The sequence below is a fragment of the Limulus polyphemus genome, unplaced genomic scaffold (assembly GCF_000517525.1).
Source record: "Limulus polyphemus unplaced genomic scaffold, Limulus_polyphemus-2.1.2 Scaffold34, whole genome shotgun sequence".
NCBI lineage: Eukaryota > Metazoa > Arthropoda > Merostomata > Xiphosura > Limulidae > Limulus > Limulus polyphemus.
This window is the reverse complement of record NW_013665644.1, coordinates 1293641-1298087: the sequence shown is the minus strand read 5'-3', so window position 1 is coordinate 1298087 and position 4447 is coordinate 1293641. Positions and strand designations below refer to the sequence as shown.

Below are 4447 nucleotides of genomic sequence, written 5' to 3'. Positions count from 1 at the left end.
TGGTGGTTAGGGCGTTCGACTCGCAATGTACGGGTCCCAAGTTCGAATTTTCGAAATTCAAAACAGACGGAACTGTACTCTAGTACAATTCATTTTAATATAATACAAGAAGGAACAGTCTCATTATATAGGCATTTTATTCCCATTCTATTTATTGTTTCCATAATTATTTCTAACTATAATATAATAAGTACTGAGGATCTTAAATACAGACTGAGGGTGTTCAAAACAGTACAGTTTGTAAAAATATTTTTTATTCTAATTCCCTATAAAGTTAATAAAAACCTAAAGTTTGTAAGTTATCAATAAAAACACCTTATATATTCCAAAATAATTTTTTAGTTCTAAAGTTTTAAAAACTCGTTTATTTGAATCCAAAAATTAGCAATAATTCTGAAAACTCGTCTTAGTTACCGAAATAACATCAGAGTAGACAACCTGTATTGGTAGTAACCAAAATATTACATCAAGAACAGACATTATGTATCGGTATTAATTATAACAACATCAGAGCAGACAGTCTGTTTTGGTATAACCAAAACACAACATCAACAGCAAACACTGTATCGGTATATCCAAAACACTACGTCAATCTGTAGTTACGGAAACAACATTAGAGCAGACAACCAATATCGGTAGTAACCAAAATACTACACCAGAGCAGACAGTCTGTTTTGGTATAATCGAAACACAATACCAATGCAAACAGTATGTGTCGGTGTAACCGAAATACAGCACCAGAGCAGACGGAATTTATCGGTATTAACCGAAATACAACACCAGATTAGACAGTATGTATCGGTATTAATCGAAACACAACACCAGAGCAGACAGTATGTATCGCTGTAACCGAAATAAAACCAGAGCAAACAGTATGTATCGGTATTAATCGAAACACAACACTAGAGCAGACAGTATGTATCGCTGTAACCGAAATAAAACCAGAGCAAACAGTATGTATCGGTATTAATCGAAACAAAACACTAGAACAAACAATATGTATCAGTGTAACCGAAACATAACATCAGAGAAGACAGCCCGTATCGGTAGTAACCAAAACACAACACCAGAGAAGACAGCCCGTATCGGTAGTAACCGAAACACAACACCAGAGAAGACAGTTCGTAACGGTACATTGACGCTGGAACAATTTCAGCAGTGGGAGTGGTAGGAACCATTAAACGAAATCCAAACCCCTGTATATGATAGGAACCACATCAATCCAAGGGGTGCTGCCCCTTCAGTAGTGGGAGTGCTAGGAACCATTAAACGAAATCCAAACCCCCGTATATGATAGGAACCACATCAATCCAAGGGGTGCTGCCTCACCCTTAGCACTCTTAGTACCCGCGTCCTTGTGATGGTAAATAATAGAAATTATATAGTATTAAACAAATGTTCATAAACTCTAGAAAAGAAACTACTACCTTATGTATACATCAGCGCTTCACTCTTAAAAAAATTATCTAAACTAATTATGATGTGTATAAATAAATTTTCTCAGTTACACACACTTGAATGACGTGGTGTAACTTTCATTGATTCTGAAGAATCGCGATATTTTAAATTTTGAACACCATTTTATTTGTGATACGCGTTTACAGCGCAGCTCACTTGAAGATGCTGCCTGAATTAATGATGTTAATGACATTTGTGGAGTGCACTAAAGTACTTTGTCATGTACATGGACGCGAGAGAGTTGAATCTTGTGTTGTTAATGGTCATAACTACGTTTGTAGCATTATAGGTGTTTACATGTTCATTGTGTCGTTCTTTACTTCAGTGTGGGCGTGCTCTGGTGTGAAGTTGTGGGTCGCGTGATTGGGCGAAAAGTTGAGAATAGATAACATGTCACGAAACTTTATGTAAGAACGTAGTTTTATCTAATGTATAAAGATTGAAAATTGAGTCACGAAACTTTATATAAGAAAGTAGTTTTATTGTGGTTAAAAACCGAACCATTAATTTGCTGTATGTATGAATTTGTTTAGGAAATTCAAAACTTGTATTTTGTTGTGAACATTTCTGAAGGTAGGAGAATTTTGGTAGCATTAGTTTAAGTGCATTTACAATATTGGGAAGGCGAGAGAGTAACAAGGCGACCGAGTACTGACAAGATGGTGAATAAAACAACTATGGCCAGTTTATATTTTCAGGCCAGGTGGTTAGGGCGCTCGACTCGCAATCTGTGAGTTCGAATCCCCGTCACACCAAAAATCCTCGCCCTTTCAGCCGTGGGGGCGTTATAATGTGACGGTCAATCCTTCTATTCGTTGGTAAAAGAGTAGCCCAAGAGTTGGCGGTGGGTGGTGATGACTAACTGCCTTCCCTCTAGTCTTAAACTGCTAAATTAGGGACGGCTAGCGCAGATAGCCCTCGTGTAGCTTTGCGCGAAGTTAAAAAACAAAAACAAAACTTATATTTTCAAGTTCAGTGGTAAAGTTGGAACCTTGGTTTCTCTTGCGTGAACATGCTGTCTAAAAATGGATTGTGTGTCTTGAAGTACCAACACTTAAGTTCCCGAGTGACTCATTTTCATACTTTAAACGCTTTAATGAACACAATCAAAAGCTGCGTATATAAACTACTTAAACCTGGTAATCTGTTACCATATATAGGAACCACGAAATATCCAGATACGGTAATTACTGGAGCGTTCCACTCTCGCTTTTCCTAGTTAGTGATGAACTTCTTATTTTTAAGGACGATCAGGGTCAAATATGAACAATGCAATCATTGACCACGCAAGTGTTAAGAAACAAAACTTGTTAAACGAGTGAAGTAATTGATTCTACTTATTCTTAATCAGCAAGTAACGTGTGCAAAAACGACGTGGGAGGATATTGATTCATTACCCTGAAAATACAGTCTGTTACCTGAAACGACTAGTGAGCTTTCGCACTCAGTATGCTTGAAATTGTTATGTATGGATGAAAAGATTATCACCCACAGGGTCTTTCACAGCTAATAATGTGTGCGAGTCCTTTGGCAGAAGTCTTCGAGTTATATATACATAGGTTTTCATGAAGTCTGGCAATGGCACTCAAACTTTTACACTAAAGAATTCGATCATTGTAATACATATGTGACTCGCTAGTTTTGTATGAATATTTCAGAACTCTTTTGGTTCATTTTCGAAACACTTTTACGCTAGTAAATTATTTTCGTATTGTTTGTAAGATAAGTATTTGTAGCCGAGAAAAAAGTTTCTAGTGAAATGTTTTCAGTGCAGAGAATCCGTGATTCACAGCATAAAACACCTGCTGAAAATAACTCATCATGGTGTAGACTGTATTAAATCTTATTGTTGGGAAAGGTATCATCGGATAATATCGAGTGTCTGTTTTTGCAGTGTTGGAGATAATCCATGTTCAATGTTTGCTTGAAACAGCTCAAAGGGATAATTCTTCAAAGGATAAAGGCTTTGTCTTTTCCTCAAAGTCTGGCGTTTTCAGTTGATCGTACATAGAATCAGTCGAATATTTATTTTGCTAAGGATATGAAGTGGACCTGGCAGTTTTTTACGTCTGTTAGAAAACTTAAGAACATTTACTTCCATACCTGTAGATGTTGGTGTCTTGCTGTGGTTGGTATTACTGGACAATGCTATAAAATCAAATGTTACTGGACAGTATTATTTTGATTTAGCTTCGTTGGGCTAAGTTCCATGATTCAGAGACTTGTTATTACCTGAAAAGTACGTAAAATGTGCGTTATCATTCATCGCTTACCAATTTTCCTATCCTGGTTTATGAATATGATCGGTTTTCAAAAATTTTAACTAAATTCTTGTCAATACAAAGCCTTTTAGATAGTCGCAATTGACCTTGTACTACAGAAAACTGCAGCACTTTCAAATTTACCATCCACCCTGGCATTTCCCCATAGGGTGAACAACTAAGTGGTGTAATCTACCTAATCGGTTCTGCATGGTGACCAGAATGTGGTTCTGGTTACTAAACTGTTAGATATATATATCTCATCATAAAATCTTGCCAAAAATACTTCTCACATTTTAGCAGATATTAAAGTGGACGTTCATGAATTTTGTACACCAGATGGATACGTGTCATTTTGTATCTAGATTATGATAGCTTGTGCTGGTAATTTATATATTCTAGTTAGGACAGGATAGTTTATCTTGTTACTGGTGTTATATGATATATGACACATGTAATAGATATGCTTAGTTTAATAACCAACCTCGCTGTATCTGGAACGTATACGTTTTTACGAGTCCGATTATAATTGAAATAAAAGTATAGCTGTAAAACATCCCACTACATGATCTGTATCTTTTGAGAGTAAATGAATTTATAAAAATTTCAGTCTTGTAAATGAAAACTACTGAAGCTCCAGAAAAACCTATTTATTTAAACTAATGTTTCGGCTTACGTCTTCTTCAAGGTAAATAAGTAGAAAAACCTATTTATTTAAACCAACGTTT

General features: G+C 36.0%; 1 protein-coding gene across 2 annotated transcripts in view; it reads left to right on the top strand.

Moving 5' to 3' along the window:
* The window catches only part of LOC106460655 (prominin-like protein), a 110015-nt gene that overhangs the window by 11076 nt on the left and 94492 nt on the right, over positions 1-4447 (top strand). The window contains exon 1 of one of the 2 annotated variants that reach the window (XM_022387595.1): positions 3680-3697. The exons of the other annotated variant lie outside the window; for it this stretch is intronic. The gene's annotated coding sequence lies outside the window, so the exon portion shown is untranslated. Of the gene's footprint in view, positions 1-3679; positions 3698-4447 lie in introns of those variants that run through there. 2 annotated transcript variants of the gene reach the window in all.